This window comes from Lepidochelys kempii, chromosome 8 (genome assembly GCF_965140285.1).
Source record: "Lepidochelys kempii isolate rLepKem1 chromosome 8, rLepKem1.hap1, whole genome shotgun sequence".
In the NCBI taxonomy this organism is placed as follows: Eukaryota; Metazoa; Chordata; order Testudines; family Cheloniidae; genus Lepidochelys; species Lepidochelys kempii.
Window position 1 is genome coordinate 4,183,138 of NC_136387.1, and position 19,016 is coordinate 4,202,153.

The window sequence follows — 19,016 nt, forward strand, 5'->3', positions numbered from 1 at the left end:
ATTCTCTGTGTAAAGTTACACATATGCATATGCATCTGTAGCATTAGGGTCTAAGGTACCTGTAACTGTAGTGTTCTCATTATTGTATAGATGTTTAACCCTTTTTGAATCCTGCTAAGGTCTTGACCTCCATGATATCATGTAGCAGTGAGTTCCACAAGTTAATTGTGTATCCAGTAAAAATGTACTTCCTTTGGTCAGCTTTACATTTGCTGCCTGCCAATTTCAATGATCTTCTGAATTGTTCTTTTGTTTTGAAAAAGGATAAATGGGAGCAATTTATCTTCTCTGTAACACTCATTTATTTTATAAACTTCTGTAACATCTCCTTCTTTTTCATCTCCTCTCTAAATTAAACAGTCCCAGTCTTTTCAATCTCTCCTCATACAGAAATCTTTCCAGGCACCTAAGCAGTTTCATTGCCCATTGTAAGACTTTTGGCCTGAAGTCCGTTCGCTTAGGGGCAGGGGCAGTCTTTTTATTCTGTGTCTGTACAATGCCTAGCACAATGGGGCCCTGGTCTGTGACCGTGGCCCTTGTGAGTGCTATGGAAATACAAATACTGTTACTACTTCTGTGAATAGTTTTCCTGGTATGGACCAGGCAATTGATTAGCTTCTTTGTACAGCTCCTACTGCATTGCAGGTTCAAATGGACTAAGCATATATTGACTGGCCAAATCCTCTGGTGCAAGGGGACTTGCCTGTTGTCTTTATGAAATATGACCCATAATTTCCTTGTTACTATGTAGTCAGCAAAGCACCTCTTCATCTCAGTGGCACTCTGCTGTGCTTTCAGGCAAAGTTCCTTTACTGTAAATCTTTTTGCAGGATTGAGTATTATCATGTTCATGATGGAAATAAAATGGATTAGCCCTCACACGAGTGCAATTTACAGGTCTTAAAAAAAGAGGCGTTTTCATCAAAAGCCGTCCCCATCCATGGTCTCCATTAACCTTTCAAATTGCAGCCGGAACAGCCAACGGTGCATTCTCCAACTAATGAAACATTCCAGTGGCACCTGTGACAGGAAGGATTATTATCTAATTGACTGTCCAGGGGAGAAAAGCACAGTGTTTTTTATATCAGCAAAACAACCTCCAAATTAAATATTTTGACATCAGTCTTCATACACGGTTGGCCTTGTATGTTACAATCTAAGAGATGAGCGCTGTGATCGTTCCTCTAGATTAAGCAGAAAGCAGAGTCTCAGGAGTAATACTTGCTCCAGCAAGCCTAAAGGCACACTGCACCAGATGGCAAGAGAACTCCCCCCTCTTTTACCATGCAACCTGTCAATAATCCCTCCACTCGGAGTGCACCAGAGGCTTAAATGGGACTCGTGTATTTTATAAAAGGTTGTGTCTACATTAAATTAATGTCTGTAAAAGGTGCTGTACTGACAGCGCTGAAAACTTAAGTCATCTGTTTATTCACAGACCAGTGTTCTGGTGCCTGGTGAACTGCCAAAATGCCAATGGCTAGATAGGTGCCAAGCTGTGATTACTGCCTATCGTGCAAACCCTTGTACTGCTACTTTTATCTCATCCTGTTGGCTTGTTTTGTCACTGTGTTGCTTCTGCTTGTAAACCAAGTTTGTGAATTCTCGGGTCTTTTTACAGCATGTTTGAACAGTGCCCTGATTGAGGCCCCAAGGTGGTAAAAATAACAGTTAAGTAATATTAATTTGTTATTGCTTTAATAAAATAAGCAACAAAGAAATCAGTAAAATAATTATAATAATCCCTAGCTCTTACGTAGCACTTTTCATCAGGAGAGCTACAAAAACTTTACAAAAGGCGTCAGTATCGTTCTCCCCATTTTACAGATGGGGAAACTGAGGCACAGAGCAGGGACGTGACTTGCTCAAAGTCACCCAGCAGTTCAGTGACAGAGCTGGAAATAGAAACTGCATCTCCAGACTCCCACTCCAGCACTCAATCCATTAGGTCACACTTCTTTAAAAAGGAACCAGGTGGTCCAGGGTTGTCCACGTTAATGTGTTCTAAGTGCAGGGAGGATTTAAAAAATCCATTATTTAAAAACAATTAAAAAAAGTAATTGGATTTTTGTATTTAAATTAAATACAGGTTTGTTAAGTTTTAAATAAACCTATTTAAAATTAAATTTAAAACTGATAACATATGTTAAGGCCTAAATTTATTATAATCTATTCCAATTATTAAATACAAAAATAATATTAAACAGTACATGTTTGCTGCCAAGTTTTAAAGAAAATCAAACCACCAGTGACTGGTAGAAGTCACGGGCTAAGCACCTGGAACCAGTGTCTGGTGACGTGCTAAACCAGCTTTTGACAGCAGTAGCCTCTTTGGCAGAGGCAGAGAAAATATTTTCTTCATGTCAATTTATTCAACTAGCTCAGTTTAAATATTGGTTCATTCTAAGTTAACAAAACAATTGGGGGCTGGGAAAGCAGGAAACTTTGCTTTCCTCTTCTTCTAATCTGTGAATCAAAACTAGATGTGAGTGGATGAGAGCTACTAGGTCTAAAATCTTGAAGGATAATGATGATTAGAAACAGTTAGCTCACTATCTAAAGGTAATACTTCATTAGTTTAAGAAATCAGTTAGTTTTAAATGCAAAACATGTTTTGGTTTTTGGGGGGTATTTAGCACATTTAAGGTAGTTTTATTTAATATAATAATAATAATTAATAATAAAGATGATGATGATTAAAATATTTTGTGCATTTGAAATTGAATTTCCACCCAAGAGCTTGACAGAAATCAGAAGTAAAAAGTTAATCATCCAGTAAAAAGTTAAGCTTTATAATTGAATAAATAAATGTGTAGAGATATAACATATTCTGCCAGTTAAGAAAAAAGCAAAAGCACCATAGAATAGAATCATAGAATATCAGGGTTGGAAGGGACCTCAGGAGGTCATCTAGTCCAAGCCCCTGCTCAAAGCAGGACTGATCCCCAATTTTTACCCCATATCCTGAAATGGCCCCCTGGAGGATTGAACTCACAAGCCTGGGTTTAGCAGGCCAATGCTCAAACCACTGAGCTATCCCTCCCCCCAGATATAGTATAAAGGCTATAATTAGTTGCAAATTAACATGTTTTACTGGTTACCAACAAATGAGAATCAATCTTTAGGAAAATAACTAAGAAGTACAAATACAAAGCACAATTTAAATTGCTGATTTAAATCATCTGTGATTTAAATTGCTTTGATTTAGATCAATCCATCCTGTTTAAGAGGCTTCCAGTTTTGTCACCAGTGTGGCAACGGGAGCCCAAAGATTCTTTCCAGGTCAGACAGAACAATGGGGAGAGATAGCTGTCTCTGTGCCTCCCCCTACATCCTTTCTAGGTCCTTTCGCATGCATCACATCTGCCAGTTGGTGGCCAGATGTTGGAAAAACTTTAACCAATTAATGGAGTCCCAATCTGGCGGGTAGTGATCTATCTATCGGGGATCGTCTAGACGCTATAAATCGATCCCCGAATCGATGCCTGTACTCCACCTCGGCAGAAGGAGTAAGCGGACTCGAAGGGAGAGCTGCTGCGGTCGACTCGCCGCCGTGAGGACGGCCAGGTAAGTCGAACTAAGATACTTCGACTTCAGCTACGTGAATAGCATAGCTGAAGTTGCATATCTTAGTTTGAACCCCCCCCCCACAGCAGTGTAGCCCAGGCCTCAGATGGAGTTCTTTGGCCCATAAACATTAGTGGATAGACCAACAGAGAAATGTCTTTGCGTTGAGTGTGGGGCCTCACTTCACTTGGCCAATTACAGCAACACCTGGAAGTCTGTCACAGATCAGGGCCCTGTTATAGTAGGTGCTGTACAAACACATTAAAATGACTGTCCAAGGGAGTTTACAATCTTAGGGCCCCGTCCTGCAATGTGATGTATCCACGCAGAGCCCTTTGGAGTCAATAGGACTCTACCTGTGCTGGATCACTGCAGGATTGAAAAATCAGGCAATTCTACAGAAGGGAAATAATGCAAATATAAATGAGTGCACCACGTCATGAAGTATTCTTCACTTAGACAAAATATCCATTGATTTTAATAGGAATTTAACTGCGTGAGGAGTGGCCCATTAAAATGAAATATCACAGAATTAAAAAGACCCAGCAGTTATCGTTACATGGCAGCATTTATTGAAGGTCCCCATGCAATGGTATCTGCCGTACTGCTGGTGACTCCTATTCTGTATACAGGGTATTGTGGTATTTCAGATACCACTTTCCGTTAACGTCCTCCTGGCAACCATTGTGTAAAAGCCACATCTAGACGAGAGCTGGTTCAGAAATAGTTTTCCCATCCCATGAAAATTTTCAAGATTTAAAAAAAAAGATTCCAGTCCAAACCCGGGACAAAGTTTTGAAATCTGGAAAATCTGCACAAACCAAAAATCCCCAGAAAAAATCAGTTCAGGTTAATTGAAATCTTGTGTATCAATTTTGACCATTTTTAGGGTTTTTGTTTGTTTGTTTGTTTGTTTTTACTATAATTGGCTTAAATTTGGAAACAAAATGTCTTTCAAAATAGAAAAAAAATGTTTTGATCAGAAAATGTGGATACGGGACATTTCAACAACTTTTAAATTTTTTCCAAAACATTTTTAAATGAGAAATTAATTGTAAGAACACTTCCCTGTGAAAAGTTTCAGTTTTGACAAACTGGCATTTTCCACCAAAAAATATTTCTTTGAAAATTCTCAGCCAGTTCTATTGATGACCCTTGTGCAGGGCTGGCCTTACCATGAGACGAACTGAGGCGGCCGCCTCAGGTGCCAGACTGGAGGGTGGGGGCCCCACTAGGACCCAGAGCGTAGAAAATTGTATCTGCTGCTGGTGCATCTGGATTCTCTCTGCTCTAGATGCACAGAGATGGGGGAGTGCTGTGCTGGAGGAAGGAGGGCACAAGAGACATAACAGGCAGGCAGGAGAAAAGGAGAGAGGGAATAACAGAAAGCAGCAGGAGCTGCAGGGAGAGAAAGGAAGAGGAGCCTCTTATGTACCTCTCGAGCACCCCCAGGAGCCTGGACTGATTAACACCAGCTTCTCAGGGAGCTTCCTGTCTCCTGCTGCTTCCCTGGACCCACCTGAGGAGAACAGGCAGTCAACTGAAGTAGTAGGAGCCAGTTAGGCCCTTAAGACACTGATATCTTCCCTCACTCAGGCCCTGCTACCAGCCTGCTTATTTGTTCCTTTCAATTGTGTGCTGATAGCTGGCACAGAACAGCAGTCATGAATGAAAGAAGAAAACGTCCCTCTGGGGCAGCATTCAGAAAAAGAAAACAAGCAAAGGAAGCTTTTCTATCTAAGCAGGAAGGAGCTCTTCTGAGATACGGTGTTCACGGTGAGCCTTCCGGCCCCAGTGAGGATGTGAGTGGTGAGGAGATGCCTGATTTTCCAGTCAGTCAGAGTGCAGGTGACCTGGCAGCTACTGCAGCATCCATATCTCCATCTCAAATGGATGTAACCATGCGCATTCCTGAAGAAAAGTGTAGATCAGAGAAGAGTGTGGTGGAAGCGCAAGAAACAGCTGCTGCTGAGTTTAGTTCCTTAAGTCTAGATGATCCAGGACTTTGGACCACTTGAGCAGTAGCCTGAGGGACTTCCTTGTACTTCACGGGCCACAGCAAGTGAAAAACTTCATGTTTCCCAAAGACAATGAAAATAGAAGTTTCTATCCAACACATTACTGGCGTGAAATCCCCAATGGTGACAAAGTGGAGAGGCCATGGCTTCTGTACTCAAAACCCCAGAATGCTGCATACTGTTTTTGTTGCAAACTCTTCCAGTCTAATGTTCCCGCCACATTGGGTTCTACAGGAACAAAGGACTGGAAAAAACTGGCTAGAAATCTGGCATGCCATGAGAAGGCAGCAAATCACCAGAGAGCATTCCATAGGGGGAAAGAGCTTGAGATGAGACTAAGGTTAAAAGAAAAGGAGTACTTGTGGCACCTTAGAGACTAACCAATTTATTTGAGCATAAGCTTTCGTGAGCTGCATCCGATGAAGTGAGCTGTAGCTCACGAAAGCTTATGCTCAAATAAATTGGTTAGTCTCTAAGGTGCCACAAGTACTCCTTTTCTTTTTGCGAATACAGACTAACATGGCTGCTACTTTGAAACTAAGGTTAAAGGCCATCATGGATGATCAGCATCAAGAGAAGATTGCATCCAAGTCTCTTTACTGGCAAAATGTTCTGAAAAGGCTCATTGCCATGGTGAGAATGCTTGCTACCCAAAACCTAGCACTGCGTGGCACTTCAGATCAGCTGTATGTGCCAAACAATGGAAACTTCCTTAAAATTGTGGAGCTGATGGCTGAGTTTGATGCTGCACTCCAGGAGCATGTAAGAAGAGTCACCACCCAAAAAATGTACATACACCACTTGGGAAAACAATTCAAAATGAGATCATACAGTTACTGGCAACAAAAGTCAAACAGAAGATTGTGGCAGATCTGAACTCGGCAAGATATTACTCTATTATTCTGGACTGCACCCCTGACATCAGCCATACGGAACAAATGACTTTAATGGTGCATTTTGTAACAACAACAGAACCTAGTGAAAGTGTCCCTGCAATGGTGACTGTCAGAGAGCATTTTCTAGAATTTATTGACATTGATGATACTACAGGAGCTGGTTTGACAAATGTGCTTCTTAAAAAGCTGGAAGATACGGGAATTGCGATAGCTGACATGAGAGATCAGGGTTACGATAATGGTGCCAACATGAGAGGAAAGAACAGAGCAGTGCAGACACGGATCCAAGAGTTAAACCCTCGAGTTTTTTGTTTTTTGTCCCATGCAGTTCTCATTCATTGAGCTCGGTGGTCAGTGATGCAGCATCAGCTTCTCGTGAGGCTGCTGAATTTTTTAATGTAATTCAAAGCATATATGTATTTTTCTCTGCATCAACTCATCAATGGCAAATTTTGAAGCAACATCTGGGAACATCCTCTCTGACACTGAAACCACTGAGTGCCACACGATGGGAAAGTCGAGTGGAGGCGATAAAGCCTATCAAATACCAAATTGGAAGGATAGATGATGCCATAGTTACCATTATGGAGGATAATGCTAAAACAGGAACTGTTTGTGGGAGAACAATGGCAGAGGGAAATGGAATCACCAGAAACATACATAACTTCAAATTTCTGCGTTGCTTAGTTTTGTGACATGACGTACTGTTTGAAATAAATGTTGTAAGCAAGAGACTCCAAGGTGTTGACCTTGATATATCTGGAGCAATGGAACAACTGGACAAAGCAAAGTCATACCTACAGTCTTACCAGTCAGATGAGGGATTTCAAAAAGTTCGAAAGAGTGCACAGAAGTTGGTAGAGGAACTTCACACTGAACCTATCTTCCCACCCATTCAAGAATACAAGAGTCACCGAAGAAGAAGACATTTTGATTACAAGGCCCGGGATAATCCCATAAGAGACCGCAAACAACTATTCAAAGTTGAATTCTTTAACCAGGTGCTAGATTGTGCAATACAGTCAGCTGAAGAACGTTTCATGCAGCTCAAGGAACACAGCAGTATATTTGGGATGTTGTATGATCTTCCAAAACTCCTCACTATACCTGAAGAAGACCTACACCAGCAACGCAGGGCACTAGAGACAGTGTTGACACATGATGACATGCAATATTGATGCGAATGATTTAGGTGATGAACTGAAAGCCCGTTCAAGATACATTTCAGCAGGATCAACTCCAAAGGCTGTTCTGGAATATATGTGCACAAATAAGATGACCACCCTCTTTCCAAATGCTTTTGTTGCTCTGCACATATTTCTAACACTTCCTGTAACAGTTACCAGTGGAGAACGCAGCTTGTCCAAGCTGAAGTTAATAAAAACACATCTACGCTCCACAGTGACACAGGAGAGGCTGGTCGGCCTTGCAACCATCTCAATAGAGCATGAGCTGGCCCAGACAGTGGACCTTCAGCAGGAAGCAGTTCAAATCTTTGCAGCCAAGAAGGCACGGAAAGCACCACTTTGATTCTTCAAACATAAAAATGCCAGTGTTTGCTGTGCAGACAAGAAAATTTACATTTGCTGTTCAGGCGTTTGAAACTTAAGTGTTACTTAAAATTTTTGAACAAGGCATTTTAAGTTGTTAGTTCTCCTTTACTGGGGTAGGTAGCAGAGCAGTACCATGAGAGGAGTAGAACAGGAAGAAGGCAGAGTTGAGACCTTTCAAAGTTTTGGCCCAAGCGAGGGGGCATGAGGGTTTCATTTGAGCTCCCTGCCTCAGGTGCCAAAATGTTGTGGGCTGGCCCTGCCCTCATCGTTGCAGAGAAAAGCATGAAAATGTGATTCCCTAAAGACTCAAATATCAAAAGGCAAGTAAAAAGACTTAACTCCAAAAAAATGTCTTATCCAGTCGTCTCATGATATTTACGATCTGATTCATGGCTTTTGAATACATGAGATTGGCAATACTAAGTAGACAGAATCCTGTGTCACTCCACTTTTGATGGAAGAGAGCTACTTTATTACAGTTTTATGTAGGTTCTTCACTCTCCTTTAGTTAAAGGGAACAGTTGCTATTTCTAACTGGCTGTGCATTTATTTGTTGACATTTTTACTAAATTAGACTGCAGTAGATCTATCTGCATTTATGTTTATTTCCCCTTCATGTTCAAGTATTCAAAGGACACTGAAGTAAACTGTTGTGTGCATCAAATGCTTGGCCAAATTCTTACAAATGTTTGGGGGTGAATTAAGTCATAGCACAGGTAAACAAAAACTATGAAGACCCAACATAAACTTCAGAAGTAGCCTGAACCCCAAATGAGCCCCCTTTCTCCACTCAATAGAATGTGACGCTTTTAATTTTTTCCCCAGTTTTACAAACCGATGTTTTTAATTTATCCGTATCCACCCAGTGCATGGAGCTACTTGAACCCCAAATACAAGTAATTACTAAGAGTATTTAAGATTAAAAATTAACTTTAAATTATTTTCATTGTATAAAACTGTCACAATCATAATAAAATAAAAAATAGCATCAACGTCATCGTGTATCGTATAGGTGACATTTTTCATCTGTGTATGTCCAAATACTTTACAAAGGAGACAAGTATAATTATCCACGGGGGAAACTGAGGCACAGAGCAGGGGCGTGAGTTGCCCAAGGTCATAGAGCAAGCTATCAGCAGAGGCAGGTCTCCTGATCCCCACTCCCTATCCACTGGATCATTGCTCATTGATTTTATGGCGAGGAAAGTATCTCACATATTCATGTGATATGAGGCTTTTGCCTAAAACTTCCATGCAATAGAATTTCTTAGTAGGGCCCTTTTATCATAGACCTGAAAGTAATGGAAAAGATGTGACTTACAGTAATCCAGAAGGATCAAGCTCATTCAAGGTTAAGGCTTTTGTTCTGTCCATAGCTCTCTTGCCATCCTTTGGTATTACAGGGATCTAATATGAGTCACACCTGGTACTATGCTGCCCATGTGCTACATGACTCAGAGGCATAATGACACCAAGTTAAGGAATGTGTGGATATCTTAATTCTAAAGCTAGACCACTTGCAGTGAACCTGATAGAATGAATGCTGAGAAATTCTGTCCAGACACTCCAACTTTAGAGGACTTTGAACACAAGAAATTTTTGCTAAATTACAATGTCCAAAAATTGGCAACAGCACAGTGATTATGCTTCATTGTGACTGTGATGTCCTTGGCTATGGAGTTTGGAGCCAGCACAATGAATACAGCGCTACTGTATGTGACTTCAGAATGACTGATGACCGTGTGCCATGCATAGCAATTTTGAAACAACTGAGAAGGATGATAAAGAATATTACCTTAAAACAAGTGTATTTGTGGTCTTTCTGCTTAGGTAGAATTTACGTATAACCAAAGGGCATAGCATTTTATTACAAGGTATGGATTTAGGTAATAGATGGGCAATTTACAGCTGCATCAAGCAGTTCATACTAATCTATCTTGTATATATCTTGACATTCAACACTGAAGACACATAATAAAACAACTTGGATTATCTGTGATGCTTAGGGCTGGGGTGGGGATACTGATGGGCAGTCCGTTTGTATGCTTCTGTATGTTTTCACCTTTGGGACAGGAGCCCAGAGCCTAGGATGGGAGATAACACTGTTATAAACAGATTATCAATTCAGATAAATATATTAAATCAAATAAAGCATTTTACAGATTCTCTCCTGCACTGTAGCTGCTTTTCATTGCTCTGTCAGCACAGTTGATCATGAGAAGAAATCACCAGCAAAGAGGAAGGGTCCTTCGGTGGCATAGCACCTCCTGTATCACCCCATTTTCCTGTATGTAGCCAAGGATTCATTGTGCCCCAGCAACTTATGGTTGTTCACCAGTGTAAATTACAGCAGTCCTGGGGCTGCTCTATATTACACCAGGGGAATCATCCCATTGCAGAGTCAGCCCAGGAGTGCGGAGCAGAAAGGTGGCTTCACCCCAATCTTGTACTGTTCACCCCCCCCCCCCAAATTGTGCTGTATATTCCTTGCCCACAGAGAAGGATCTAGCCCTATACAAATAAGGCTAATTCATCGTCCACCGACGTAAGCAACAACAATAAATGCAGACGGAAAGAATCCCTCTCTTGAACACTACTCTGAGAAGGAAAACTTATGGAACTTTACAACACAGGGGACATGCAAAGAGCAGCTTAAGTTAGGCAGGGATGGTAGAGCCCTTAAAACCTTCAGAACCTACAGAGAAGAAGCTTGTATGTCTTACTACCTACCAATAAGAGAGGTCCACAAGTCAAACCTATTTCTTTATTGGCTGGTCCCTGAAACTTGTTGCAGGGGCAGCAGTGACCATTTCAGCAGTTACAGGGATGAAGAAGTTGATCTATTTAAAAAAAAAAAATCAGATAAAGGCAATTTAACCCCTTGCAGGTCAATTTGCAGAGATCAAGGCTAAAATAAGATCAGAAAAAAAAAAAAGAAAAAAAATCTATTTCCAATCTAGTTGACAGAACAGCCGTGCCTGAAAACAGCAACTGCTCTGCTGAGGGGGACATAAATGTTTGACTTCAAGAGAGGGGAAAACAAGAAGAGGAAATTGGTTACCTTCAAGATAAAATAGATTCTTGGAGAACTGCCCCCACCCCTTTTGCTTTGAGGATTTTCAGAATTCCTGAACATACAGGGTAGGGCAGCTCTTGTTTTTAAAAATAGTAAAGGATTTTTAAAAGTCAGGAATAATAGAGGCTTTAATTAAAAGAGAGGCTCTAATTCAACCACAAGTTACTGGGCTCAGTGCAGGAATTACTGGGTGGAATTCCCTGGCCTGCATTATGCAGGATGGCAGACTAAACTATCATAATGAACTCTTGTGGGCTTAAACACTATGCAACTCTTACTCTTCTTTTCTTCTCTGATTATTGCAGAGGCCAGTGGAGAAAATCAAATTAGATAGGCCCAGATCTAGCATGGTGAAATCTTTCCTTCTGGACACTTGAAGCGCATCCCAAGGTTTTTCCCATCTCCTGATTTCAGCCACGAACTGGTGCAGAGATGATGGTGGTGTTTCCCTGGGATGTTAAAATGTTGTCTCTCTGTGGAGCACAGCATTCCTTGGCTCTATCCGGCCCAACTGTAAGAATTAAACAGGAGGAAGATTCTTCTTTACTGGACCAGAAGAGGAGGTGGATCTGAACCAAAGGTTTTTCCCACTGAAGGTTGCTCTGAAGACCAGGCATGGCAATGCTTACCAAGAAAGTGATGCACATAGATCTGCTGGAGGCCCAACTTCTAACATCTCCTAGATAAGAATGCCTCTATCTCCCTGCTTATGGTGTTCTCGCCAAAGAGTCAGTGTTTTAAGAACAATCAATTTTTAATTAATGCACTTCATTTCCCATTTGGGGTGAAATTCGCTCCTGTGCAAAGGGCCCACACAAGGTCTATACCACCTCCCCCACTTTCAAGTGCCATCTTACGCCTCAAAATAGGGTGCTGCACAATTCTGAGGGCTTAAGAGGTGCCTAAATCTCATGCTGGCCCTTGTGCACAGGGGTGACGTTCCCCCTCAGTTGCTATGATGACCTTTATCGCGATTGCTGCCCTGGGAAAGAAGTTTCTGCATGAGAAGGGAAGAGAAAAAGGTGGGTCGTCTTCAGTGCTGATGTGTGAATAGGTCTTGGGATCTCAGCTCATTCCATACTCCATCCCTCTCCTCTTTCCGAGATACCTCTGGCTCTTCACTCCTCTCCCTTTATGCTCCCCTGTTCTTTTTTCTTCCCCTGGCCACACGCACACTTTCTTTCACACTATCTTTAATTCTCGGCTCATTTCACAAAATGACCAGGCTGACTCTCACGCCTTGAGAAAAAATAAGTGGCTGCTGGCACCCTTCCATAAACAGAGCTGCATCACGGAGCTCACCCAAGACTATCTATCTGCTTTCCTACACCTCTCCATTGTGACTATATTTTAACAGCGCATCATGGTCTGTTCTCGTTTGTGGAGCAGGGCCGTGGAACCCTACAACAGAAATGCCTGTGAAGATCAACTGATTCCAAAGTATATGCCTGTGGAAGATCTTCATAGGAAAGAGTTTCTTGCAAAATCTGACATTCTAAGTAGAGCAAACCAATCAGAAGCATTATATCTGGTCAAATGAAGATGGGAGACATATTTACGGCACACTTTAAGGAGGACACCAACACAACTTCCATGTCAAGTGATAATGTGGACACCACTCAGAAAGAGAAAAAGAGAACATTATGCAGAACAGTTAAAAAAAAAAGAAGCCAGATCCATCAACGTGACACACAGAAGCCTGAACAGACCAGCACAAGACCGAAATAAATGATAGAAACTGGTAGATACCCTGTGGGGGCGAGAAGATAGAGAAAGAAAGAAGAATCACTACCATATTCGAGTGCCTCCCAAGTCACAATAACAACCTCTCCCCCTTTAAGAGAGAGTTGTGAACAGGTTGCTGAATTCTGTGTGAATGTGTAAAATGTATTGTGGGAAAGCTAAATCCAGGATGAATTTTGCATGACATTTCAACTGTGCTGAGGTCAGGGGTCATTCTTATCTCTTGCTTCCCTCACTCCTGCTTTTATTATTTTATTTTTAATAGGAGGGAGGAGGGTTTCTGCTTCTCTGGAGGGGAAACTCAGCGCTCATCCCTCAGCTGTGGCTGACATCTGCTCTGCACCAGGACCTGAGGGGGAAAGAGGTGATCCAAAAGTGGTTTTAAGCTAACTTTATGTAAACCCTGATTCTAGGGCTGGCTGGGGGCCAATCTGACCCCTGATATAACTTAGAGCAGCGTCAAGGCTGCTTTAATTTGTGCCCATCTGTCTACAGCCCAAAGGGGCAATCTGGAAGCCAGGGACTGTTGGAGTCCTGTGGCACTCCTGCCACACCCCTTCTTCTGGCCCCACCAGGACTGCAAGTAGGATGGTGTAGAGCCAGCTATTCCCTAATGGAGGATTCTCCTGTGCAAAGGGAATCCTTAGCTGGCCAGCTTCACAGTTGCTTTGGGCTGCCAGATCAAACAGTGGGAGCCATGCCCTGTCCCTCTTTGCTGAGTGTAGAAGTTATTAATGGTCTCGGTAGAGTTCTTATTGGGAGGTTTTCACATAACCAAAACCATTAATTAATAAGCATAATATAAATCATCAGTCATACAATCCCCAAAAGCATAGGAGCTGAACAGTTTCTAGATAAAATACCACACCTGAAGAGGGAAAGTAAGGCATGCCTTTTAGAACCACTTTCATCTACCCACACCTTAGAGCTGAGCTACTGCTAAGCAACAAACTAATCCCTGTGTTGTGAGCGGCAAGAAAAGCACATTTCAGCACAACCCTGGAAGCAAAATCATGCTAAGAGGGCAAACAGCGGGAACACTAACAGGTCTGGGTCCTGTTGAGGTGGGTGCATTTGCACGTGTGTGTCTATCTACTAGTGATCCCAGGTGCTCTGCTGTAACCACCACAGTGATCCAGACAACCACAACCTTTCCATTGTCATCAGGGGTGGCCTTAGAGAAAATGGCAGCCTGGGCACACTTGTATTTCCAACCCCCTCCCTCCCCGCCCTGCAACCCCCACTGCCTCCATGGGCTCCCCACCCATTCCCCCAGGCCCTCCACCCGTGTCCCCAGGACCCTCTCCCCCATCGCCACCGCTGTCTCCCTGGGCTCTCCACCCATCCCATTGGCCCCCACTGCCTTCCCTGGCTCCCCTCCCCTATGGCCCTTGGGCTCTGCTGCCTTCCCCCCACCTCCTGCCCATTGCCCCAGCTCCCTTCCGTGGCCTCACATCCCAGGCCTGCCCTGCTCCTTGTCTCCTGACCAGTGCTTAATTTGTGCCAGGACTTGCCAGGGCTGAGCCCTGGCACCTCTAGGCTCGGCAGTTCATAGCCCCGGCACCTCTGGCCTTGCAGCGTCAGTTATGAATGTAAAAAAAACTCTTTGTGCCCTGGCATCTAATTGCTTGAGCCCCAGCACCTCTTTCATTACAAATTAAGAACTGCTCTTGACCCTCGTCCCCGGGTGGTCACCCACCCATACAGATGGCCCTGAATTTCATTACAATAGAGGTGCAATCAGTATACTTCAAAGTGCACTACACTGCGATTAAATTCATCCCTTTTATGACAACCACCCGACACACATCAGAATAATGGCCCACTGAACTGTCATGTGGATTCAAGAAGGGTTTGGTTTGGTTTGGTTTGATTACCGGCACTGCAACGGGAGCCCATAAATCTAAACTCAGTGACGTATCGCTAGGTTAAAATGTCTATTTTTCCAGTGGAAAGATCCGCTAAATGTACCAGTTTGGGGGATTTTTTTTCCTCCTGTATTTTTGTACTTCACAGTCTCACTAATTGTAGCCCCTGTGAACAATTATGTAAAATTATGTAAAATGTAACACGATCAAGGTGTTAGACCATTATTATCCCTATTGCAGAAGCATGAATCACTTCTACAGAGCAGCTAAACACCAGCGTTCGCTCTTAATTTGACTTCGAGGGATTTTGGTTGGTTTTAGTTTGGGTGTTTTTGGGGGTGTGGGTGTCTATGACAATTAAACTGAACCTTGATGAATTTAGTGGGGTGGAAAAACCAGCACAGTTCTGATGAGCCCTGATTAGGAAGCAGAAGAGTGGCTGTGAAAAATTGTATTTGTTTTGTCATTTAAATAAATGACAGGCTTCTTGGTGTCTTGAGCAGGCGTTTGGGGAGGGCTGAAATGGCTGTGTGGTGGGGGTTCTTTTGGGGATAGGTAGGATGGGAATTTTTAGGGGACATTCCTAAATGTGTGAATCACTTCCTTCACCGGGAGTCTCCGCAGGATGGAGGTGGGCTCACATTGGGAATGTGTTTTCTAATGACTGGTCAGAACTGCTGCAGGAAGGGACTATTTGTAATTGAAGGCAGGGCACTACAGTTCTGGATTTTTAGGTATGAACCCAAATGGATCCCCTGTCAGGTTGTGTACGGTCATGTGTTGGCCACATTTCAGGTGTGTGACTGGACAGACATTTGTCCTTGGGGGTGTCTGTGAAATGGGCACCTTTGGGGGCAATTATCAAGTCTGCAATCAGTGCAGCTTTTGGTCGCAATCTTGTAAACAGATCTTGAAGTCAAAAGGGCTCCAGCTGGGTGTAGGGGTGAGATCACACAGATCAGCTTGCAGGCTACAGCCTGCTCTCTCCTCCCTGCTGAAGCATAAAAGCAACCTCCATCAACTTCAGGGAATTAAACTAGTATCCCAGGGAAGGGAGAATTGTGGACCATATTTCTCCCCTTTCATTTTTATGAATTTTTCCAAGGATCAGTACCATAATTCACATGTAAAGTACAGTATGGAAGATGAAGCTTCAAAAAAATCACACAAGGAATTCTAAAAACACAGCACACTGTGCCCTGAATCCTACAAGAACCATAAAGAATGGATGATGATGGTACCGGAAACAATAGGACCTCAAGATCAGGTGGAGGGGGAAAAAAACAGACAAAAGTGTGACAGAGTCATGCTCCCTAGAGAGTACTGAAAGAATTAAGAAAAGGACAAAATACTGATAAATAGGTAAAGAAATATAGATTTGTCACTAAAAATAAACAAACCACTATAAATTGTCCTATTCCTCTGTTCAATCTTCACTATTTATACACCGATTCAGAGGAAAGACATTGTTGGCTTCAATGGTAAAGCTCTTGCTAACGTGTGGGGATTCTGTGTAGAGGCAAAGCTATTTTCTGCAGAGGAAAACACAATCCATTTACCTGTCATTTGTGTTTCATGATTTTGTTGTTGTTGTTGCCAGATCTGTGTTTAACCAGGACTTCCGCCTTCCTTCTCCACTTCCTCCTTCTTCAGTGACGTTTACTAACCTTCTGACATCATTCATTGCCATGTCAACGGTTGCATCAGAAACACAGCACTATGACTTCACTGCAGAAGAAACTGAACGGGGAGGAAGAAAATTCCTGTTCAAATACAAATAGCTGAAGTAACAGCTACGGAAACTAAGAAAATGACCAGCTAAGGAAATAAATTTTAATATGAAACTTTCTCCTTTATTTCAGTTCAACATGGAAGTCACACTCAGCTGATAGTCACTTGCCGTGCTATAGAGAGCTATGCTTTTTAATTACACCATAGTGAAAAATAAAAGCTTGATTTTCTCGTTCATTCACTCTGCTAGTGGGTACTAAAGCTTTCATTGACAAACACGGGCACTGACAACAGCACTCGAACAGAGTTTTATTCTAGGGGCAGGGCATTCACTATTGTCTGAACAAAAAATCAACTCAGGCTTTAGGTCATAGTCTAAAGAGATCAGCAATAAAGCTGCTTTATATGTGGAGCCTCGCTGGAGACGCCCAAGTTTGCATTAATTATGTAACTGTTAAAGCCTAGCCCGTTAAAACTTGAGTTCAGTGTTAATAAATGTAAGAGAAAGCTATCTATCTAATTGTCTGCGAAAAGCTGCAGCCCTCATTTCCAAGAATAAGAGAATATTAATCTTCATTCAACCGCATGAGGTTGCTGTTTAAGGTCTGAATTTTCTTCATAGGGGAGAAAAAAACAGAGGAATGAAGAAAAGAGGGAAAAGAGCAAGTGTGATATTAAAATGCTAATGTTGTTTCATTAAATGAATGGTGGAGGATGAGACAAAGATCGGTATTCTCAAAGAATAATTTCTTTAAATACCTTGAGTTCAGATTCCCCTCTAGGCAACATTTCATATTTCTTCATTAAAAAAATAGTATTAAATTTTATTAAAGAGTCCCAATTAAGCTGGTAACTTGCTTCAAAGAGCATCCAGGCTTAGGGGGATATGTTAAACGTTAATAGAGATGGGAAGATTTGCCAGTAAAGCAGATTTAAAAAACAGCATCTTCCTGACTGGTTCAATTTGGCTCACACACTCCTTCAGGCATTCTCCCAAACTTGATTGATGCTTATTTTGGGAAACAGCACATAAATGCTCAGCTTTAAGGTCAAGTATATTGCAAAGTTGGCTGGTTCAGGTGCAAACTTTTCCTGACGGCTTTGGAACACAACAAAGATCTGCTTTATTTACTAGGAGCAAAGGCATTCCTATTTGGATCCAAGACCAATTTAAATCCAGGGTGACTTCAGACACAGATCTGAAACAAACTGTGTGAATTTAGCTTTTACAAGCAGTATACTTGAGGGGTACTTTCAGTTGCATGTGCCTCCTTCTTGTTGAAATGTCGGTAATAATCATATGAGTCCATAGCATGGGCAGCTGGTACCAAGAGCCTATGGGATACCTGCTCAGAACGCACTCCTAGAAACAACTGTGGTGGCGGAAAAGTTGATGATATTAACCCATGCTTTAGCTGCACAGTCAGCTTAACCAATTACTGATATCATGGTTTAATATCATCAACTTTTCTGCCCTCACAATTGTGTTTTGTCCACACCCAGCTCTCTGCTGAACCATGTTTTTAGGAGAGCATTCTACACAGGTATCCCATACACACTGTTGGCACCAGGCTACAGACTTCCTTTGCAGCTCCCTCATGCTTTCTTCCTAGGACCATGGCATCTCGCATGCAAATCCCTCTCCAGTAAGGGATCTGCCTCAGGGTCAGAGCAACCATTTGAGATCTCGGAGACCTTCCTCCAGTTCAAATGGACACATCCTCCAGTTCCTCCATGTTAATGCTTGACAACATGAAAGCAGAGCATGACTGCAATGGAAGCAGCATCCGGACCACTGAACAGGAGGCAGAGGTAAAGGCAAAGGCCCTTGACGACTCTTTGGGTGCAGTCTGAATAGAAGGACCTGAGCTATTGCAGCATCCACTCACCCCTGCAAGTGTCTTGGAGAAGCAACAGAAGTATCTGGTGATCAAGTGTCAAAGATGTGGTGTAGTGAACACAAAGCTGCAAGCTGGAAAGCTAGCTTCTCTAGCCCTGACTGCTACTGACTTACTACATGACCCCAGGCAAGTCACTTCACTTCTTTATGGTTATAATAAGCCCATAGATAAAATGGGAATCATGATTCTTACCCACCCATGTAAATCGCTTTGCAATCTGTGGATGAAGAAATCCGTATAAGCACAAAGTATTATTATTAATGCCTTGGCACAAATGTTTAGAAGAGGTACAGAACATCAGGTACAGACATGCTCTGAGGCCCTGGAATGACAAGGTACAAGACTGCTGGCTCCGGGCAAAACTCTGCTGAAAAATTGTAATGAGGGTAGGGGGAAGATCAAGGAGAACATTGTCCTTTGGGGGGATTGCATGCTTTTAGACAGAATCACCAGGTAAAGAAAACAGACACAGAAAGTCTTCAACACTCCCAGGCCCCTGCTGACCCAGGAGGAGGATGGGAACAGAAATCAAGCCAGGATTTCCCGCATGACAAAACAACGTCAATAGGCCATCATCCCACCCTGGGGAACCTATTCCATTCTGCTCCCATAGCAGGTCTTCTCACCAATCTCTGCTCTATAAAGCCAGCGATTTATGCAGCC

At 42.5% G+C, this 19,016-nt stretch overlaps 1 protein-coding gene across 1 annotated transcript in view; it reads right to left on the reverse strand.

Annotated features, from left to right (window-relative positions):
• The window catches only part of SGCD (sarcoglycan delta), a 572,369-nt gene extending 555,922 nt beyond the window's left edge, over positions 1–16,447 (reverse strand). The window contains exon 1 of the mRNA XM_073355246.2: positions 16,281–16,447. The gene's annotated coding sequence lies outside the window, so the exon portion shown is untranslated. The remainder of the gene's footprint in view (positions 1–16,280) is intronic.
• Between the last annotated feature and the right edge of the window lie 2,569 nt (positions 16,448–19,016).